This window comes from Triturus cristatus, chromosome 9, assembly GCF_964204655.1.
Source record: "Triturus cristatus chromosome 9, aTriCri1.1, whole genome shotgun sequence".
Taxonomy (NCBI): Eukaryota; Metazoa; Chordata; class Amphibia; order Caudata; family Salamandridae; genus Triturus; species Triturus cristatus.
The window spans coordinates 727144967-727166911 of NC_140592.1; the positions used below are offsets into that span (position 1 = coordinate 727144967).

Sequence of the window (21945 nt, forward strand, 5' to 3'; positions counted from 1 at the left end):
AGTTGGTTCTCGGATCAGCAGTCTTCTTCTTACACTCCTTCTTTTGTGTACAACACGGTCGGAAGATCTGGTATTAGAGGGTACCCTAAATACTCAATTTAGGGGTGTTAAGGGGAGTGAGGTGTAGTAGCCAATAGGCTACTTACCCCTGGGGTCACTACACCCCCTAGATGACCACTTCCTTTGGGGAGTGTGCATCACCATGTCCCACAATTCACAATTCCACCACATACAATATGGTGGAACTTCTATAGTCGCGTTCACTTCCAGCTGGTCAACCTAGAGGTGTGCCCAGCCTGGCAGTGCAAGACGCCCCCTTCATAGCTAATTTTACTGCCTGTCGAGGTGCCAAAGGGCTCTGGACAAAGTGGGGCAGCATCATCTCCTGTGAGGGAACCAAAATTTGCATACCAAAGGCTGTGGACTCTTTGAAGCTCCCCTGTCTTGGAATGCTAATCAACAGGTCATCCTGCGGGAGAGGGATGTAAAACCCTCTGCCCAAGTAGGCTTTGTTTCTGAAACTTCCTGAGAGCAAAGGCCTCCACCCTTGGGGGTCAGAAACTTGTCTCTGGGGAGGCTGGCAAAAACCAGACAGTCAGCACACCAGTAGCAGGTAGGTTTTTCAGGGGGCACCTCTAAGGTGCCCTCTATGTGCATATATTAATAAACTCAAAACTGACATCAGTTCTGGTTTATTAATGCAAGATGTTTGACACCAAGTAACCCTATTTTCAGTGAAGCCATCATGTAGCTGGGGAACTCGTTTTCACAAGTTTCCAGCACATGCTTTTAAAATGACTTCCCTGATCACTTGTAATATCTAGTAATAGAACTAGACATCACAGTGGCATATCTGCTCATGCAGAAATGTCCTCACATAAAATATAATGGAGCCTTCCTTAGGGCTCAGAGGCCTGCTGTAGAGGCAACTTGCATATATTAGATGCAGCGACTTTGGCATGACACACAGGAGTGTGTCATGTCATGCTTTTACTCATGGTTTGCACCATGTCACGCAGCCTGCAATGGAAAACTGTGTGGATTTGTTATGTGGGTTCCTTACTGTGGCATAAAGTATTCTGCAGCCCTTAGAGACTGTCTCCTCTTTAGCAACCATGTCCTAGGCAACTGGAGTACCGTTACTAGGGACTTACGGGGGTGCTAAAGTCCTTTGTAGCGCAATTAGACAACACTTTGACCACTGACAGTGAGGTCTGGTAAGAACTGAAAATCAGCATCTAGTAGCTAAAAATTGAGCAATAAGTGGGGGGTAACTGCAACAAAAGCCCAGTTCTCCACATCTATCTTCTTCATTTGCAGACCTCTGGTATCCCTTACATCCCAATACGTGTACATTTAGCTGCAGTTGCTGCCAGTCTACAAAACAGGCAACACTTATCTTTGTTCAAGGTACCTTTAATAAAAGGCATGAAAGGCCTTAAAAGAGTAATTCCACCTACAGTTCCACCTGCACCCGCATGTAATCTCGATTAAGTACTTACTAGATTTATGGGTCCACCATTTGAACCATTGCATAACTGTCCCCTACAGTTTTTATCTTGGAAGGTTGCTTTTTTGGTGGCCATTTCCTCACTTAGGTGTGTCAGTGAGCTCCAGGCATTAATCTTGGGAGAACCTTTCTTCGAACTACACATAGATTGGGTGGCTCTTAAAACGAACTCAAAATTCCTTCCAAAAGTCGTTTCATCTTTCTACCTAAATTAGTCAGTTGAATTACCTGTTTTATTTCCGCAGCCAAATTCAGTTGCGGAACGAGCTCTTCATATGCTGGATGGCAAGAGTTCCGTAAAATTAAACAACTCTTTGTTGCTTTTCACCCCCTCGCAAAGGGAAGCCCATATCTAAATCAGGCATTTCTAGATGGATCATTAAATGCATTCAGACATGTTATGCCAAAGATAAAAGGACGTTGCCAACACCCCCTAGGGCACACTCTACTCAGTAAAATACGGACTTTCAAGGCTTTTCTGGGCAATATCCCAATAGCTGACATTTGTAGGGCAGTTACATGGATTACACCACACACTTTCACCAAACATTATTGTGTTGATGTTTTAGCATGCCAACAATCCAATGTAGGTCAGGCAGTGCTACGTACTCTCTTTCCAAAAACCGCAACATCCACAGGTTAGTCACCGCTTTTGGAGAGGGACTGCTTTACAGTCTATGCAGAGCATGTGTATCTACAGCCCCACATGCCTCGAAATGAATATGTTACTTGCCCTGTAAGCATTTGTTTGTGGCATGTAGTGTTGTAGATTTACATGCACCCACCCTCCTTCCCGGACACCTGTGGCCGTTGCAGTTCCTTTACACTATCTCATCTGCATGGACATCTCTTTACTGATACCTACTCTCACTCCATTCTCACCCGCCTGGGGGAACACACTTTAACAATGGATTCGACGCCCATGCACATTATCACCAAGATCAGGAGTCACTTTGTCTCGTGACTCGAAAGACTTCTTAGAAGAAAAACATCTTGCATACATCCAGAACCAACATTACATGGCGGAAGTATGCACAGGATGTGAATCTGCACCACTACATGTCACGAACAGATGCTTACTGGGTAAGTAACATATTCCTGCAGGCTGATTCTCTATCTAACCACAGATTCCTCACCAACCCCCCGCCCCACTCCCCATTCTGTGAACTGGACTCTTTTCAATGTAAACAGGTCCCAATTTAGAGATCTGGACTTTGGCTGTACTAGTCTGCTGATAGGCTCTGTGTCTGAGGACGCAGACAGCCTAAGAAAGCAACGTACTTCATTGTGCAAGGGTACAACTTATATGCGGCTCCTCCTGTCACCTCTGGAGCTGAATGACGGTGCGGTGATGCACAATGGACCTATTGACTGCTTTGGATTTTCCTGATTCAGTCTGACACCTGCGGAATCTTGTAACCCACAAACAAGGAGGTAGAGAAAAAAGCGGCCAACTTTTTATTTACACGGCACCAGGAGAGACAGAATGCGTAGGCGGCGCACCACTCTTGACGAATGTGTGACTACAGAGGATCGCTCTCTACTCCAGTGCCTGTTCCAGCAACTTGCTTAATAAACTCTGTTCTTATTGTGAAAGAGTAAGTTACAACAAAGACTCCAGACTTACAGGTGGAGTATAAACCCACGAATGTGGGTAGCAAGAGGGGTTTGAAAAAAGGCATAGGGATCTAACTTGTCCTGAGGAATGCCGGAAATTTGATTTTGAACCGGCAGAAACATGTTGACCGCTATGCAGAATGGAGGGGTGGTGAGCACCTAATTAACTCATTCCACCACTATCCATTGGGTATATATATCTTTATATATACCTTTTTAATCTGACTAGGGAATCCAGGAATAAAATTATTATAGAGATATCCCTGGGCCAGTTTTAACACTCATTATTTCTCCACCTAAGGATCCTGCCTTTTTTGTTTGTTTGTATCACTGTTGTATTGTTTACCCCTCCCTATTGCTCCGCCTCTAGCGTTGGTCTGCACAGAGGCGTCAGTAGCAGCCCAATGATGAAGCATGCCACAACTTGTTGTGGGTGAGGGCAGTTTTTACAGAGTGTGTGTGCACTCTTCAAACACTTTGCAATTGCTAAATAAAAAGTTGGCCGCTTTTTTCTCTACCTCCTTATTTGTGGGTTACTTAATTCTTGAGGAGGACGAGGTAGGGTTTATACCTTCTCCCCCTTTTTCTTATTGTGAGTACTACCTGCGGAATCTTCACAAGATATGACATTTGAGATTAGATAGATGATCCACCCGAAAGTGTCAAGCACATGGTGGTGTCATTACACAAGGCATGTAAAATTATAGGACATACTTTGTTATGAGAAAGCCATAATGTACCAACAAAGGCACAATATTTATCTATGTAACCATCACAATATGCTGTGCCCTTCTGTATAGATTAATGAAATACATATTTTCACTCCCTCGTGACTCTAACCCTTGTATGAGGATGTGTTAGTCAAATTCAAAGCCATTGTTGTTGCTTGTGCTTGTTTAAACTCCCCCTTGAAGACAGGATGAAGAGCTTGGATAGCTGCGTTTAGAATCGAACAATGCATTATGATGGGGCAAAGTCCACAGCAGTGGACCCCCAAGATGTTTGCACGATTTACATTTCAAACAATAAAACAATAATTTGCAAAAAATACCCCCCAAACAAATACTCAAACTACTAAAGATGTTAGTATTATATATTTAAAAAATATGCAAAGGGTGTGGTTTTGGGGGGCTCTCCCCACAAGAAAATGCGGGGGAAAATGGTGCATCCTACAACACATTTGTCATTAGATATTCAATTGTACTAGCTTTTAACGCATAGTAAATGATGACCTTACTGTGCACCAGGATAGGACAATCTTTGTTGGGGCTCCTCAATGATTCCCTCACTAGCACTCTCCAACAGGCCCTCTCATCTCTCCATAGCCCCCCAGTCACATGTATTTCATTTGTTCTATAGCATCTCTTATACCAGTGTAAGGGTGTCTGAGCACACACATACAAAGACAAGGAATCATACATGTGTAAATCAGTTTGTAGAACATATTACATAAATCAAAGGGGACTACAAGGTGTAGGATTCACATATCAATCATACAGGTAGGCATTTTTTTAGAGTGCTTGGTCTGTAAAAGCACACACTCAGGATTCAGAACACAGCACAGTGGTTAGCGTGGACTTTAATAATAAGAATTTATTTCTACCCAAACAACCCTTTTTTTAGCAGCATCAGGGTATTGAAAGACTGTAAAAACATAACTTACTAACTTGTACCATGCAGTTTGCATGCAGCACTTTGATGGCAATTCATAGCTCTCTGTGCTAGATTACAATTCTAATTTATGAACTGCACAGTAACAAAAGAATCTCTATGACAAAAGCAGTAACCCACTGAGCTATGCAAATAAAATATGATCTTTAAAATGCATGGTACACAATCTTTGCAGCATGCATATTAACCATGTGCGTTACTTTAGATGAGTCAAAGCTGCTACTAGCCAAAATTCCCATCTCTCTATCCAGCAGATACATTAGTCATCGGAGTTATCTTGTTTTTTTATTGTTGTCCGAAAGCTGCTGGTTATACAAGGAACTTTGTAGTACTTTTAAAACTGCTGTTTGACAACCCCTGGGAATGTGTCATGGACCCCTGGGGGGTCCACGGACCACAATTTGGGAACTGCTGGTCTACAGTAACTTTGGGCCAGGGTCATGAGATGGTGGCCCAAGCTGGGCCAGTAACTGTTTGCGCCCATATAACAAGTGCAGCGGTGTGCCTCCCCACCCCTGCTGGCAAAGGTTTCACTGAGAAAATCCACCAAGCCAAATGTTCCTGCCTGTAGGGGGAGCCTTGAGTGCATCGAGTGGGCCTAATGGCCCACCGCCGGATGATGAAGGTCAGGGTATTCCTTTCACTTGAGGTGTTGTAGGTACTACATGGTTGGGTAGTGACAATTTGACACTCCTGAACCTCCCCCCTGACTGTTGCCCTTATGTGGGAGTAATGACAGGGGTGCCGTCCCTGCCTTGGAACACAGAGGAAATATTTATCCAACTTAAGAATGAGGTATGCCACTGGGTTGATGAAAACTTGGATTTTAACACCAAAGAACCTGGAAGAAGACTACATTGTCATTAACTGTAAGCATCCGAACATAGTTGCAATCATTGTGGCCTGGCTGCATTAACGTTCTCCCTTTAGGGTTCTTTTATATATTTGTACAGCCTAGGTTATAGCTTGGTCCCTCATGTCCACTTTCGGTAGCTGGCAGGCCTGTGAGATCTCCGACCCATCTTCCAATCGATTTTTCTCTTTGACGAATCTATACGCTAATAATTGACTTGATTCAGATTTTATTTGACCTAAAAAGCTCTCTAAGCCACCAAGGATTTGTTTTACTGCTATTGGCTCCTCATTTGAACCCCAGGTTTTGCCTGAAGGACCAGTTATTAAGCTGATCAGGTGGAACATTGCTGGTATCCGGACCAAACAGTAGAACCCAACTTGGTTTGACATTGTTACCAAATTTGATATTAACAGGTTACAAGAGACCTGGTGTCAAATTGATATTCTGTTTAAGATACTTTTAAAGTCATTATAGGGGGTGATTTTATTGCCAGATTGGTCTGGAATTTAACACTGTATGATTCCTTTGTGACGGCCAATAACTTACCATGTGACCAGACTGATTGTAGGGGCTTGGAGCTACTCAATAACCTACACAACTTTGGGCTAATTAACATGGCAGACATTTTGGGAGATCTACACCATCAACCCCCTTGTTTTTTGGCTGTTGTAAAGGCTCGGTTATCGATTACCTCTTCATCTCCAAGAACATGGAACCATATGCCAGCACAGGGATGGTTATGAAAACACTTCAGCTACCATAACCACTAGAGTTTATCCTCATTTACCTGACTGCACCCAACCTTGAGCCCCTTTTGGTGTAACTGGTTTGTCGTAAAAGAATGGTGGCTTAACGTTAAGCTGGAGAGCTATTCACATAGGGATGCTGAGTTATCTTGTTGCATCTAATCCTGAGCTATTCAACTGTCTGCTAACTTTTAACCCCCCCCCCCCCCCTCCCCCTCCCCACCACCCCCGCCAGGCGATCATTTGGACGCATTTAGTTCCCTAAACCAGGCTAGAAGAAATCTTATCCGGTACAAATCAAGGAAGAAAGGAGCCCTGAAACAAGGGTGGTTTGATAAGGATTGCAGAACCGCTAACTGCAGCGTGCATAAAGCCCTGACTACTAAGCCAAGGAATCAACAGTGTATTACTGAAGCTAAATCACTCTATAAACTTGCTATCGAAAAAAGAAAATCCGTACTTAAAGAGGCAACCTGGGAATGATTTGTTTATACATGTCAAGCCAGTGACTCCAAGGGATTTTGGGAAATTGTTAATGGCACAAAATCCCTATCGGCAGTGTCAGAGGGATTTGGATCTAATACTAACCCTGAGAAATGGTTAGAGCATTTCATATTGATCTATTCATATGGGGGGTGTCAAATTTTAGGGTACATAGATGGTGTTCCACAGTTCCCATTGGAAATAAGTTTCAGTGTGAATGAGGTCTCTGCTGCTGTTTCGGCCAGCCCATCAAATAAAGCCCCTGGTCCAAATGGGGTACCCATGGACATTTATAAGGATAACATATAGTTGTGGGTCCCAGTAATTACTAATGTCCTAAATGCTGCTGCTTCCTCTGGTATTCCTTCTTCTTGTCAGACAGCTACTATTGTACCTGTTTTATAAAAAAAAGGGTAATCAGCAGGATCCCTGCTGCTATAGGCCTAGTTCGCTCCTGGATTTTGTGGTAAGGTTTGTGGGGCATGGTATCCTGCATAGAGTCAATGACTGAGTGGTGCAAAGTGGCTCGCTTTGCACAGTACAATATGGTTTTAGGGAAAGTCATGAGGACCATGGAACAGCATTTGAATCTGCATCTCATTGTGGATAAATATGTAACTGCTAAGAAGCTCCCAATTCATTTGGCTTTTATAGACCTCAGCAGTGCTTTGATTTTGTTAATTGGTCCACGGTGTGGAATATCTTAGCTGATATTGTTATACCTATACTCTTGGTGAACCCCCTCTGTGATTTACATAATAGGTCAGTGACTTCCTTTAGATATGGAATGGAGGGGGAATGTACAGAACTCTTCTGCCTGTCCCGGGGAGTTTGCCAGGGTTGTGTATATATTAATGGGTTAAGTTATTTTTTTTTTAAACAGATTTTATTTGCCAAAATATCACAAATAACGCAGATCTCTGAGCCCCAGAGACACCTGCCGCATACGAGATACAACATTTGAATTTGACAATTTTTCATAAAAATAAGGAGAAAATGAAGGCAACACAAATATAATCAAACCCTTAAACTACAACCCCCACACCCCCACAAACTGCCATCTATTCCAGAGCAACATATCTCTTGTAACGCTGCCATTGTACAACATAAGACCTCATCAACCAGGGACACTTATCCTGCCCAAGGACCATGAATGAATCCCAAATCAAAGCAACACGGTGAAGAAAAAAACCAAACAACTGAAAATCAGAGGTCACCCTGGATCTCAGCTCAGATCTTCTGGGGCGGCTCAAGTTCCAGGCCCCGATAATCTGCCCAGCGTCTCCATATCTTGTAATGCTTCCGGGGACATCCCCTGGCCTCAAACACCGGGATCTCCAGGTCCATACAAAAGTCTAGACCATTTTTCCATATGGAAAGCGAGGGAGCGACCACTGCCTTCCAGGCCCTAGCTATGTCCCTCTCCGCCAGCGTAAAGCCTAGGAGCAGGAGATGACGCTTATAGATATTGCCTCCAATCCCTTCCATCACATGTAGGAGGACTAGCTTCGGCGAACTGGGGAGCTCCCACCCCAGCACCATAGAGAGACAGGCCAGCACCCCTCTCCAAAACCTTGCCAATGCTGTACAGTGCCAAATTGTATGTAACAGGGTCCCATCCTCATGATTACAGTGGAGACACACCGGTGAGGCCACCCAGCCCGCCCTCCAGAGCATAACCCTGGTATAATAAACTCTATGGAGGTACTTAAATTGAATGAGCCGTAAACTCGTTGCAATGGCTGCCCCTCGAGGAGATGCCAGAGCCTCTGTCCAATCGTCCTCTGCCATCTGACCCACATCGCCCTCCCAGGTCTCCCTTAAGTGCTGCAGTGAGGGGGAACAGTGTGTGACCAGGGACTGGTAAATGTTAGAGATCTTATGATCATGAAGGTCCCCCATAAATACCTTGGCTTCCACTGGCCTGAACTCCGGCAGGGACCCCAAACCCTCCAGGCTGGGAGAGAGAGCATGCCTGAACTGTAAGTACTTGAAGAATTTAGTTTTCGGCATCTGGAAGTCTTTCTAAATAACATCACCCAAGGTAGAAATCCCTGTAGGAACGCTAATTGGGGAAGGCGACCGTTATGCAAAAGTGGGGTCTCCCGAGTCAATTTGTTCCACCAACCCATCCTCCGAAGCGCCTGCCTCCAGATTTGAAAGACAATCCGTGTGGCTGACGGTAACGAGCGTCTCAACGGGACTGAGTAAAGAATCGTATGCAGCGTGTGGTCCCCCATACACCGTCGCTCGACGGCATATGCCGGGTCCGACCTGTCCCCATACCACCACTCATTTAAGACGAGTAGGTGCAATGCCATATAATATGACCAGATATCCGAGGTTGCCAGTCCCCCGCAATATGTAGATTGAAAACAAGGCTATATGGGGTCGGAGCTGATTGGCAAAAGCCTTGGCCAATATCTTGGCCTCGACGTTCAGAAGCGAGATGGGACGATACGAGGCATGGTGTTCAGGTGGTCTGCCGGGCCTGTGAAAGACTACAACCTCCGCGTGTCTCCAATCCTCGGGTAGTCTCCCCCGGTCCCTGGCCTCCTCCACTACCCTGCGATAGTGGGGGCCCAATTGTTGGAAATATTTTTTTTTAAATTCACTTGGGAAGCCATTTGGGCACGGGGCCCTGCCGGGACACAGGTCCCCCAATGCCGCCCCCAATTCCTCAGCATAGTACTCAGCAAAGCTCCCAGCAATAGCCGACGCATCAGAAAAGGGTAGCCCCTCCGGACCCGTAAAGCCTGGAAGAGCCTGGGGGCGAAGTGACCCCTGACATAGCCTATGCAACAGCTTACTCGATTTATTGCCCCATTGATAAATCCTGCTGCGGGTAGCCAGCCACGCCTGACGAGCCTCATCCAGGAGAATATGAGAGTATTCCTGTTGCGCTAGCAGCAGTTGGCGCCGAGCTTGTCTCCCTCCCTCCTCCCTACTACGCGCATCCAGCTCAAGGATAGCGGCCTCCGTCCATACCTGAGCCTCTCTTCGTGATTTACAGGATGCTACACAAAAAGAGATATCCACCCCACGAATCGTGGGCTTCATTGCTTCCCATAGGGTAGCCGCCCCCCGAACCGAGCCTATGTTGATCGTCAAGAATTGGCCTATAGCCACCTCCAACTGTTCCCTCTAATCCTCCTTTTGGAGATTCCAGGTGGAGAGACGCCACCGGAAGGGCCCACGGGCTCCACTGGCCCGTATAGTAAGGGCCACTGGTGAATGATCCGATAGCCCCGTGGGAGAATGTCAGCTGCCACCACTCTGTAATCAAATGCCCTCGGAACAAATAAATAGTCCAGGCGGGAGAAGGAGTCGTGAACCGCCGAACAATAGGTGTATCCCTGCATTGTACCATGCAGCCTACGCCACGGGTCGACCCAATCGAGGCACGTCACTAGGGAATATAATTTGGTAGAATGTCGGACCTCCAGCTGACCCCCCGACTTCCATCGATCCCTGGCCATATCCAACACATCGTTCCAGTCGCCACCAACAACCGCCAAGCCCTCAGGTACATCTTCCCATATGGTCATGATTTTCTCCGCCAGACCCCAGGACAGAGGCGGGGGGCATAAACGCTCCCCAGGACCAAGGCATCTCCACCCACTGTACCCTGCACAAACAAATATCTACCCTGTATGTCCCTCCATGACCTAATGTGTGTGTATGCAACTCTGCGATGTATTAAAGTAGCGACACCCCGGGACCCCCTAATAAACCCTGAGTGAAAGACATGGACAAATCCAAAGCGCTGGAAACACGACGCCTTTGTTCCCATAAGTGAGTCTCCTGCAGCATCAACACGTCAGCATTGGCGCGCTTGGCCAATTTCAGGATTGTCCCCCGCTTGATCTTATCAAGCGCCCCTCTAATATTCCAGCTGAGGACCCGGAGGAGCCCAGAGGCCTCCCCTGTACTATCTGTGATTCCTGTCCTGTGCTGGCCCCATGTAAGTCAATGGCATACACAACAAAATTCCATAGAAACTAACAAGCTCCAGAACTCTAACGGGCAGTGCAAGAACACAACAAACCCCCCCCCCAACCACAACTCAATTGACCCCCCTAACCCTGTACCTCAAGAACTGCGAAGTATCTGTCACGGCAGGCTGAGCAGGCTGACCCCAACAGGAGGTCCCACCTCTCTCCCGCCAATGGATCCCCAAGTCACACCCTCTCTCCATATGTAAGTCCCCACAGAGCGATCAGCCTTTGTATGTGCCTCTTGCGTCAGTGCGAAGTTAAAGGTTAAAAAATTACACAGTCCCACTGCGATCAGTCTGCCGAAACCTGTTGTCTTGAGGTCGATCCCTCATGTGCCGATGCACCCACCGACTGGGACCGACGCCTGGACTTTGAACGCTTGCCACCTCTCCCCCTCGGCCTGAGCTGACTTCGGGCGGGCCCGCTTGAAGAGGAATCGGACTCCCTCCCAGGTGGCATATGAGGACGCAGCCTCACCGTCTCATCAGTCCATAGGAACACCTCCCCAGGTGTAGCAAAGAAGTGTGCATGAGACTGGTACACCACACGCAGCCGTGCCGGATAAAGCAAGGTGTAGGGGAGTTTGAGCTCCCGGAGGCGGGCTTTGGTCGCCAAAAAGGACTGCCGCCGCTGCTGCACCTGTGGCGTGTAGTCTGGGAAGATCAATATACGTGTGTTATCAAATAGCAACAGCTCCTTGGCTCGGACCTGTTTCAGGATGACATCCCGATCATGATAGTTGAGAAGTCTAGCAATGATAGGGCCCTGTTGCAGAAGCCCCCTCCGGGAGCCTACGTGCTCGTTCCACCACAAAGTACCTCGATTGCTCCAAGGCGGGAAGCCAGCCCTCTAACCATTCTGTGAGGAAACCGCTCCACGTTGCCAGTCTCGCAGCCCTCCGGGAAGCCCACGAAGCCTAGATTGTTGCGCCACGCTCTCTCTTCCGCATCTTCCGCCCTCGCCGCTAGGCCCCGTTGTGCTGTCTCATGCGATGATACCTTTTGCTGCAATACAGTGACCGCATCCTCCACTCCCAAGACCCTCGTCTCCGTCTCTGTGATATGGGTAACTGCGTTCCGCAAGTCTTGGCGCAGCAGCATTACATTGAAGCCGACCGCCCCGATTTTGGTCTCTAGGGCGTCCCTGGACTGTGTGATGGCGGCCATGAGAGCAGCATTGTCTGGCATCGTGCTCGAGGACCCCCTGTCGCCGCTGCCTGGGACCCCTGACCCGTGAATTTGCCAATCGTGCTCTGCTTGGTTGGGCCGCCGCCCGTCTTATCCCTCATCATGATGGCTCCCTCACCCCCACCAAACCCGAGGCGTAGGTCACCAACGATCACAGCACCCCGTTGCAGGCAAGCGAGGAAATCCCAGGCAAGTAGAGTCCGTTAATAATTATCTCCTCTGCCCCCGCCGCCCCACTCTCAGCAACTCCGGAGACCCATCAATCCACCCCACGGCAGAGCGGGCGGAGTCCCGAAAGGTACACCCCAGTCCATGCGACTCAGTGACACACCAAGAGAGACCCCCAACAGGGCCCCCAGAAGACGATCCTATACACACTCCCCCCCCCACCAGCGGCCCGGCCAGACCGCCGAACCCCCAGCAGATAGATATAGGAAGAGATAGGGGGGGCGGGACCAAGGCCCAGAGACGAAGAAGGGGGGTGCAGGCCCCAGTCTAAGCCCCAGATGCTGCGCTGGGCTTCCCCCACGGCCCGGGCCCAGCCTGACCACTGCCACTCAACAATGCGACGGGGTGACGGCCAGTCAACCGCGCCGCTCACACCTCGCAACACCTCAACACTGCGGCCCGGTGTCGCTGCCGAGCCCGACTGCGCCACACACAGGAGTCTTTAACCCGGAGGGCCGCCCACCCCCTATGATGTCCTGCACAGTCCAGCCGGCCTTCGGTCGACGGTGTCCAGTGTAAAATATAGGAGGGGGAGAGAATGAGAAAATGGGCACGAGCCCCACCAGGACGCTGATGGGCCGCCTCAGGAATCTCCCCACGCCCTCAGGTCCTTAAGGTCCCCCTCAATGAGGCCAAGCAGCAGACTCCCCCCCCTGCGGCCCAATCAGACCGCCGAAACATCAGCCACCATGCGCAGGAAGATGGGGGGAGGAGGGAGAGAGAGAGAAGGTGCCAGGGCCCGGGGAGGAAGGGGGGTGTGCGCCTCCATCTGGCCGTCCCTCCAGAAGATTCGCAATTACTCACGGACACCAGCTGCCCGCTGGATGAGGGGGCTCCAAATGCTGCACCAAGCCCCTTCACATGGAGCCTCCGGCCAGGCCACAGCCACACAAGGACACTGGACCAAAATGGCGGCCGGCCGACCGCACCACGTCTCCTCCCTATACACCTTGGTCCGAAATGGCTGCCAAGCCGCACCGAACCTCCACAGAAGATCTCAGGGCCAGGGGCAGTCCAACCCCGAGAAAAGATCTCCGCTCCACTAGCGCCCGCCGGGGCTTCAGCGACCTCTGCAGCGCGGCTCGACAACACTGCCGCCGCCGCTTCGTCACTCCACCTCGGCTGAGGGGCCTAGTGACTCCCCGGCTGCGTTCAAGACAGCATCACCTGGCAGGCCGCATCCCCCTCCGGGTGCCGTACAGCCATCACAGGGCACCCTGCGATGCCGAAATCAGCTGAGGCGCCGGTCCATGGCTTCCGATCAGCGCAGGGTTACACAGGAATAGAATCGGTGACTGGAAAGGCAGGATAAATTCAGGATATCGGCAGGGCTGGACGGAGCGTTCCTAGCTCACGTCCGCCATGATAGCTCTCCAAGTCACGTCCTGTTAAGTTTGTTTTTAGTTTCACAGGGGGGGATACACATACCCAAGGTAAACTTGACTTTTATCCCAGCCTTACTCTATGCTGATGATGTGGTTCTGCATTCCCACACACAAAATGGTCTTACGGGTCTCATAAGTACGTTTGTCCTCTTCAAGGAAATCATTCTAGAAATCATCATAGCTAAGACACATTATGTGGTCATAATGAAGCAAAATGCCAAAATGAGGCCAATTTCTATTAAGGGCAAAACTTTCATGAGGGTCAATGAGTTTCCATAACTAGGTATAACCTTTGATTCTGGGAACTACTGGTTGCCATGACTTGCAAACCGCTGTCTGCGTTATGTGGACTGGCAGCAAGGGTGGGGAATAAACCCATTCTGCCTCTGTTGGAAGTTCACGGACTCAAGTGTTTGCCGTTCTTGACATATGGTGCAGCCATAGGGGGATATTGGGACTGCTCTATGCTCCAACTATGGAAATATACCTTTTTAGGGGTACACTGGTGCAGGGTCACCCTTTTGTCCATGGGTTCAAAAAACCAACAAAGTAGACATCAGCACAGGAGTTGGGAATAAATAACAAGTTTATTAATAACTCATGAGTGGGACCACATCCACACAGCACTCTCAAGTGCTGCCTGAGGTGGTACACTGAAGTCACAGAACACAGGGCTTTTATACAGTTTTTCTGCAGTGTAAGCATGTGAACAGAAATAGGAAGGACAAGTTTTGAAATAGTTTTCAACAAACCAGGGCAGATGAATAACCACTTGGTCAGCAAAGTGGGAGGAGGAGCAGGAGTTCTTATGGCAGCAGAAATGATTGACAGTTAACAGGTGTACCTGCAGCTACAAACTCTCAGCAAGTATATTGCTTTTAGCTGAGTCAGGAAGTCAACTAAAATAGATAGCACAGGCAGAGTGAAAAGACGAAAGAATTACGAAGGAAACTTAAAGGGACACCGCAGCCAAAATGGCTGCCACTTATGCCTAGTAAAATATTAAACGTTTTCCACAGACGGCCCTTTTGGCATAAGTTAAGACATTTTCTTATGCTTCAAAAATGGGGGTACGATAAATATCATGTATATTGATCAGCATCACATTGCTGACTCCTCTGTCTATTGCTAAATGGGCATTTACATTTTGGACATTCGTTTTAGATGGTAGACAAGTAGTACAAGTGAAAATACAGAGGGAACAAAGCATTGGCCCGCATTGGATACATAAACAACAAGAGAAGCAATAATTATCAATAAGGCTGAAAATATTTTTAAGCCCCATACAGAAAATACACTCCAGAACCATCCAGTCCAAGTCCATGTTCCTGAATCTTGATATATCTCAGTAGCTATTTTGTGTAGTTTGGAGATGACCGCATTTACAGAAGGTAAATTGTCCGGTGTGAAAACACAACAGCTGGATCCGATAATACAGTATGCTCCAGTCTATATGGTTCCCATGTGGTCTCTGTCTGGTCGACTACAGAGACATCGCTTGCACGTTTTCCCCTACTACCAGCATAGTGAGTGAACGATTGCAAATCTTGATGGTAGGTTGGGGGAGCTAAAAACACAGGTGGTAGAAGGAAGGCTATGTAGCAGGTACCAGATTAGCTTGGAGGTAGGAAGTAGTATGCCTTAGTTCCACAAACAAAAGAAGTGTGATGTAACGCAAGGAAGCTGCTTCGGCCTCTCGTAGACATCTGCAACACTGCAGTACAGTTACTGTGGCCCGCTGGCACATCGCCTGTACTTTGTACACAAAAGGGGGCCAGTGGTCATGGCAACAGATATAACAAGGGGTCCATTTACTTTAGCCGACCTAGGATTTGGGTACACATAGTTTGTTGCTGCACTTCCTTTACTATATTCTTCCATTTCTAAAGCAGTCCCTTTTGCCTATAGGTCCCCATCTTCGTTGGGGTAACAGACTTTGTTCATTAGAGGCATATAGAAGTTTGAACCAAGATGAGCATTAACCATTGTGAGAGAATTGTCCGCGGTGACCACGGGATTCCTTAAATGTTCTGATGAGGAGGAATCTTGCCACATACCCAACAGTTAGTAGCATTGCTTAGCTGGTGTGTCTGATGCAACATTTGAAGAAATGAATTGTTCTCAGATTTTGCCGGTATCCTTGTTCATGTTGCGGCAAATCAAAATGATGGTGCTCTTTTGCAGCAAGTGATTTAACAGTAATGTTAGGTAAGGAGGCTCCAGGCATTACGTCCTCCACTACCCACATTACAGTAGAGATGATGGTAGCAGTCAAAGTCAGACAAAGGATGCAGATTGTACAGCCGTTGCACATTGTCGCAGCGATCTCCTTCTTCTTAGGCGAGCTCATTTTCATCAGCAAACAACAAAATAGATGATGCCCTAAGGTCCTTGGCAGGCGTTGGTTTCTTCACTAACGTTGAGACGAGTAGTCACTAATAGGCTATCCCCCTTTGTAGTCAGTCTTTAACCACCCAGGACAGTGGCTCAGACAGTCTCTTTCTGCTCTGAAATGTCTTTCTTCCTGGATCGAAGCAGATATCTAGATGTACCAGGGATCGTGAGGTCCGGGAAGACTTCCTCAGGTCCTTGAGGTGACGCTGCTCGCCCTTTCTCGGTAATCAGAATGTCGTGGTTATCTGCCAACGCAGCTGGGCTCACATGGGTATGCGGCATGGAATCGCCAGGCCGCAGATCGTGGCCTTCACCCTTCGACCTGTCTGGAAAAACTTCCCGTACCTGCTGATAAATAGAAGACAAGCTGTCAGTTAAATGGGACAGATAGTCACTCATCAACACATGGGGTACATCATGTATAGGGCGAGGCTTAGAGACCCCCCAAATATTAATGAGCCTCCCAAAGACTATTTCATGCGGTGTAAGGCCAGACCGTGTATGTGATATCGATCTGATGGAAAACAGAGCAAGGGACAGTGCATCAGGCTATTTCAAAGACGTGGAAGCCTGTATTTTAGCCAATTTCAAATTCAGGGTGGTTTGTAATGCTCCACCAGGCCTGCCGACTGTGGGTGAAAAGCGGCATGACATTTCTGCTTATTTCCCAACCCTTTCATGACATATTCTACAACTTGCCCAATGGAATGAGGTCCGTTGTCCATTTGCAGGACCTCAAAATGTGCAGTTGGTGTCACAAACCATCCTGTTGGAGTTTGCGTTCACTTTCCTGGATTATACTGGAGACAGACCAGACAAGACTGGACTATCTTTTTAGCAGTGCCGGCAATATCAGGAGAATCCCAAATTTGCATAAGTTGTTTTGCTATTGAGGATGCACCAACATGTGCTGGCCCATGTGCCATGTGAATCAAGAGATATAAGTAGGCTGTGGGTAACTTCCATTTGGTCATATCTTTATTCCTCCAACAGCTCTCATCATCCAGTGTTCCCTCCTTAGACCATTGATCTAGTTCATCAGCAGGGGCAGATTGTTGCATGTCTAGCAGTTCCTGCCTGGCATCATGCCAACGTTCAGCTTGTGACTTCACCACCTACATGGAGGTGGTACTTCGCTGCATTGCGGTCTCACGGGCTGTGGGATCCACAAATGCATTTACCTGCTCCTATTTTATCAGTCACTTTCTTGTGTGCAACACATTTAACAATTGCTACTTTCTTAGGATAGGTTAGGGCAAAAAGAAGATTATGCACTAATTCGCCATGCACTATCTGTGTCCCATGTGAGGTGCGGAAAGCCCTTTCTTTCCATAAGCTACCAAAATTATATGCCACCCCGAATGCGTACTGGCTATCGGTAAATATATTGACAAGTAAGTCTGTACTAAGCTCACATACTCTTGTTAGTGAGTGTAGTCTGGAGTTCCTAATACTGATGCAGAACAAAGAGCTTGACATGACTGTTAGAAGGCATTCTGACATTCAGTAATCCATGGGAAAGGCATCGGAGTGCCTTTAGTCAAAAAGGGCCAACAAAGGTTTAATAATGTGCAAAAAACTGGGGATCCACTGCCTATTAAAAAAAAAGTAAGGCCAGTCAGTGCACGGACATCCTTCAGCGTATGGGGCACAGGAGTATCTAAAATAGTCTGAATGCGATCTGATGTGGGTGCATGTCCCTCCTTATATAGGAGGTGACCTAAATAGGTAACCTGCTGTCTACAACATTGTAATTTCTTTCGAGCAACTTTGTGATGATGGGAGGCAAGAAATAGTAACAATAACAGTGTTCCTTCTTCACACTAGCTAAGGACGCCAGAGCGGCATCCTCATTGATAAGACAGGATCTCTCAACCATGGGATAATTTTTAGTTAAAATAACACGCACACCTTCTGGAGAACAACGAATTGTGGCACAAAAATATTTAAGAATATCGATACCCACAATATTGTCCGGCGTGTTAGGGGAAAGCAAAAATGGACATGCTGCAGTGAATTTATCAAGTCTGAATTCAAGTGGCTGTGAAAGTGGGCTAGGTGTAGGTGTTCCAACGAATCCTATCGATGTTATCATTGTGCCAGACGGACAGCCCTAGGAACCAATATTTTACACAGAGTACTACGAATAGCCCCTGTATCAACCAGAAACCGATCAGTAGATACCAAGTTGTTTGCGTCAATATAAGGACCCTATTTGATCCACAGGCACCTCAACCGGTTCCTTACCCCATCCTAGGCATCCCTAAGCATAATCAGAATCCTCAAGCATCAGCAGACTAATCAGAAATTTGATATTGATTTCGTCTTTCAAATGTATTAGAGTAATTTGGTCCTTGTTCAATTGCTTCAAATCTGGGGCGACCTCCTGTACCTCCCTTGTTTCCTGAATTCTATGGGCGTCCTCTCATACTTCCCCTTCCCCGCTTATACTCTGACCTCGCAAAAGAGGGGGTTCCAGGTGGATACATTGCGTGTTCGCCTCTTCCACCTCCCCTAAATGGTGGACCATATACTTGAGCCAACATAACTTTTGTCTTTAATTCTTTAACCTTCTTATCCTCCCTACCTTTTGCTTCCTGTTCCTTCCGCTCATAATATTGGGCCATAGTCAAAAGAGAAACTGGGGAAGACGTGGTCCAAGAACTCTCGCTGGACTTTAAGCGACTAGCTATTTCCGGTAACATATCAGCGACAAGTTTATCAACAAACAAATGCTTACCCGTATCATCGGCCAATGACTGACCACTAAAATCATGGAATGTTTCCTCAAACCTTAAAAAGAAGTCAGAAACTGACTCATCCGTTTTCTGTTTACAGGACGCTAACATAGTCCAATCTATTTTCTTAGGGGGTAAGAGAGTCTTTAACTTAGTCACAATAGCTTTAGGAAGATCTAATATCTCCTTCTGAGGTTTCTGCACAGGCTCCATTTCCGCATCTATTTGTTCTAAATGTTCCCAGGTAGCACCATATTCTACATTGCCATCTATTTTACGTATTATTCTACGCATATTAGGGGGCAAAATAAGTCCACAGAACATATCAATATCTGTCACGGTTATAGTGCAGGAGCTAATGGCTCCTTCCACCTCCTCATAGAAGGCGGCTGGATTATTCCGGGGCTCGGGCAAAGCAGCTTTAAGAGCCATCACATCAGCTCTACTCCAACTAGTATAAACCCAATATATAAAATATCCCTTTGGCTCTTATTCCAGAGAAATTTGTCTATAATCAAATGTTACCTCCCAAATGAATTTTTCTACAAAATAAAATTGCTCTGCACTGTTAAACCATAGTTACAATGAGCGATGCCGCGTGAGGCCGGCGAACCTCCTCCCTAGCAGCGGCTTTTAATTTATCTTTTTCTGCTCTAGTCAAAGTAGAGTGAGTCTGTCGCCCAGCTTGCTTATCTTGTTCTTTGTCGTCTGAAGACAAATACTCGTCGTCAGAAACCTCATCAGGGGCACTTAGAGTGGCAAATTTATACGGGGTGGGGGGCATTCTAATAGGATGCAGTCATCCTGAGGTTTATTAAGTATGGGATAAATAGGTACGCCTAATAGGGTACTGGCCATTTACATCTAATAGACGTTCCCTATCTTCTTTTTCTAATTTTTCCTTTATTATTTTTTAAATTTTAGCACTTTTTGATATATCGTTTTTCGTTGTTCTTTTTCTGCTATAGCTTCCGCTCTTTCACTCTCTCTCGTACTTCTTTCTCCCACATACGCACACAATCAAACATATCCTGTCTATTTTTTCTTTCAAATAAACACTGCTCTACATATTGAACCTTTTTTTAAATCAAATGACCCATTCACAAGCCATTGTAGATCAGAATCTTTCTTTGTGTATTTGTTCCACAGTGTACTGTACATTATGGAAGAAATACCATATTTGGCAAATATGTCTTTATTAGGTGTCCCCTCTGGGGGAGCTGGCTGACTTTTTTTCTAAACTTTGTTTGGTACCACCAGAGCAGCAACACCACCTATGGAGTGTGCTGAGAACAGGCATGTTCTACAAATATTAGTAAAATATCACTACTTCAAAATATTTCAAAAGGAGAAAAATCTCCACATTACCTGCCTTCAATTTTTGCAAAAAGTGAATAACAATTTCAAACAAAAAGCCCAGGCTTAACAAATCAAGAATGCCGCTTTAGCGACCTTACCAGACAGAAGTCTCCAACTCCCACCTGCTGATCTATGTTCTACCTAATGGTCACTACAAAAGTTCGCCAAAGAAAACCCCAGTTGAGACCGGCACCACCTGGAGGGTCAAATTGGGAAAACCGGAAAAGTCACGTCGGCCTGCAAAGACAAAGGTCTCCTCGTTCAGAGCGCTTCCTCCATGAAATTCCAATCCTTCATCAAGACCACTCCTTCAGACGGCCGCGAACTCCAATGGGGTCCCACGACGGGCGCCAACTGTGGAAATATACCTTTTTAGGGGTACACTAATGCAGGGTCACCCTTGAGTCCACGGGTTCAAAAAACCAACAAAGTAGAGATCAGCACTGGAATTGGGAATAAATAACAAGTTTATTAATGACTTATGAGTGGGACCACGTCCACACAGCACTCTCAAGTGCTGCCTGAGGTAGTACACTCAAGTCACAGAACACAGGGCTTTTATACAGTTGTTCTGCAGTATAAGCATGTGAACAGAAATAGGAAGGACAAGTTTTTTAAATAGTTTTCAACAAACAAAGGCAGATAAATAACCACTTGGTCAGCAAAGTGGGAGGAGGAGCAGGAGTGCTTATGGCAGCAGAAATGATTGACAGTTAACAGGTGTACTGGCAGCTACAAACTCTCAGCACGTACATTGCTTTTAGCTGAGTCAGGAAGTCAACTAAAATAAATTGCACAGGCATAGTGAAAAGACGAAAGAATTATGAGGGAAACGTAAAGGGACACCACAGCCAAAATGGCTGCAGCTTATGTCAAGTGAAATATTACACGTTTTCCACGCAACAGGAGAAGAATTGTTTTTGCCGAAGATTACGGAGACTTATCCCTACCAGCTCACAATTCTTTCTTCATGAAGAACTAGACTTACCATTTGTGAAGATCATATTACCGTTGTTCCGCTCCTCTTGTGGCTGGCAGTGTGGAGCAACCCACGCACATCGCTCAACTAGGAAGTGATCCTAGATTGCTTAAAATGTGATAACAGGTTAAAGATCCCTTGGCTGGGTTATATAAAGAGAACTGCCAAAGCCCCGGGGAGGCCTGATTTATTTTCCTCCCCCACTGGTTGGGCCACAATTAGAGGGATAAGACAAAGGTGTTATATATGAGCTCTGCCTGAGATGCGAGAGAGCTCAGTGTTTTGGCCAGACCGACGATGACAGAATACTTAGCCATCAAAGTCTGTGACAACCTTTCCCTGGTTAGAAATGTGTGGGAGTGTTCTTTGCTAACCAAGTTTAGGGTTTACTTAATTCGAAGTTATCTTTGTTTCCCAACAGGCCAGTATGATCCAAAAAGTATCTTAGTATGCCCTATGTGACAACTCCAATCTGCAGACACAAGAGGACTTTACTTTTTCTGTCATTATTATGAACCTTTAAGGCACCGCTTAAGGGGTTTCGACAATACAGACCGGCTTTTTATTTCCTTCACATGCTGTCTGAGCCAACTGTTTGCTATGCTACAGGAGTATTTTTAAAAGGAGTCCTGCGTTGGCATAATTCCACTGATTTCACTGATTTTTATGTCTGTATTTTATCACTTTTTATTTATGGCCTGTATGGGGTTTTAAGATGTGCTTTTTATTAGTGAATTTTATACGGACATTATTATGAACTTAAGTATGTTTCAGTCTTTCTTGCCTGATTATGG

General features: G+C 46.6%; 1 protein-coding gene across 2 annotated transcripts in view; it reads left to right on the forward strand.

The window, feature by feature from the left end:
* Nucleotides 1-21945, forward strand: part of LTBP3 (latent transforming growth factor beta binding protein 3) — a 375622-nt gene that overhangs the window by 278257 nt on the left and 75420 nt on the right. The gene's annotated exons all lie outside the window — the stretch shown is intronic.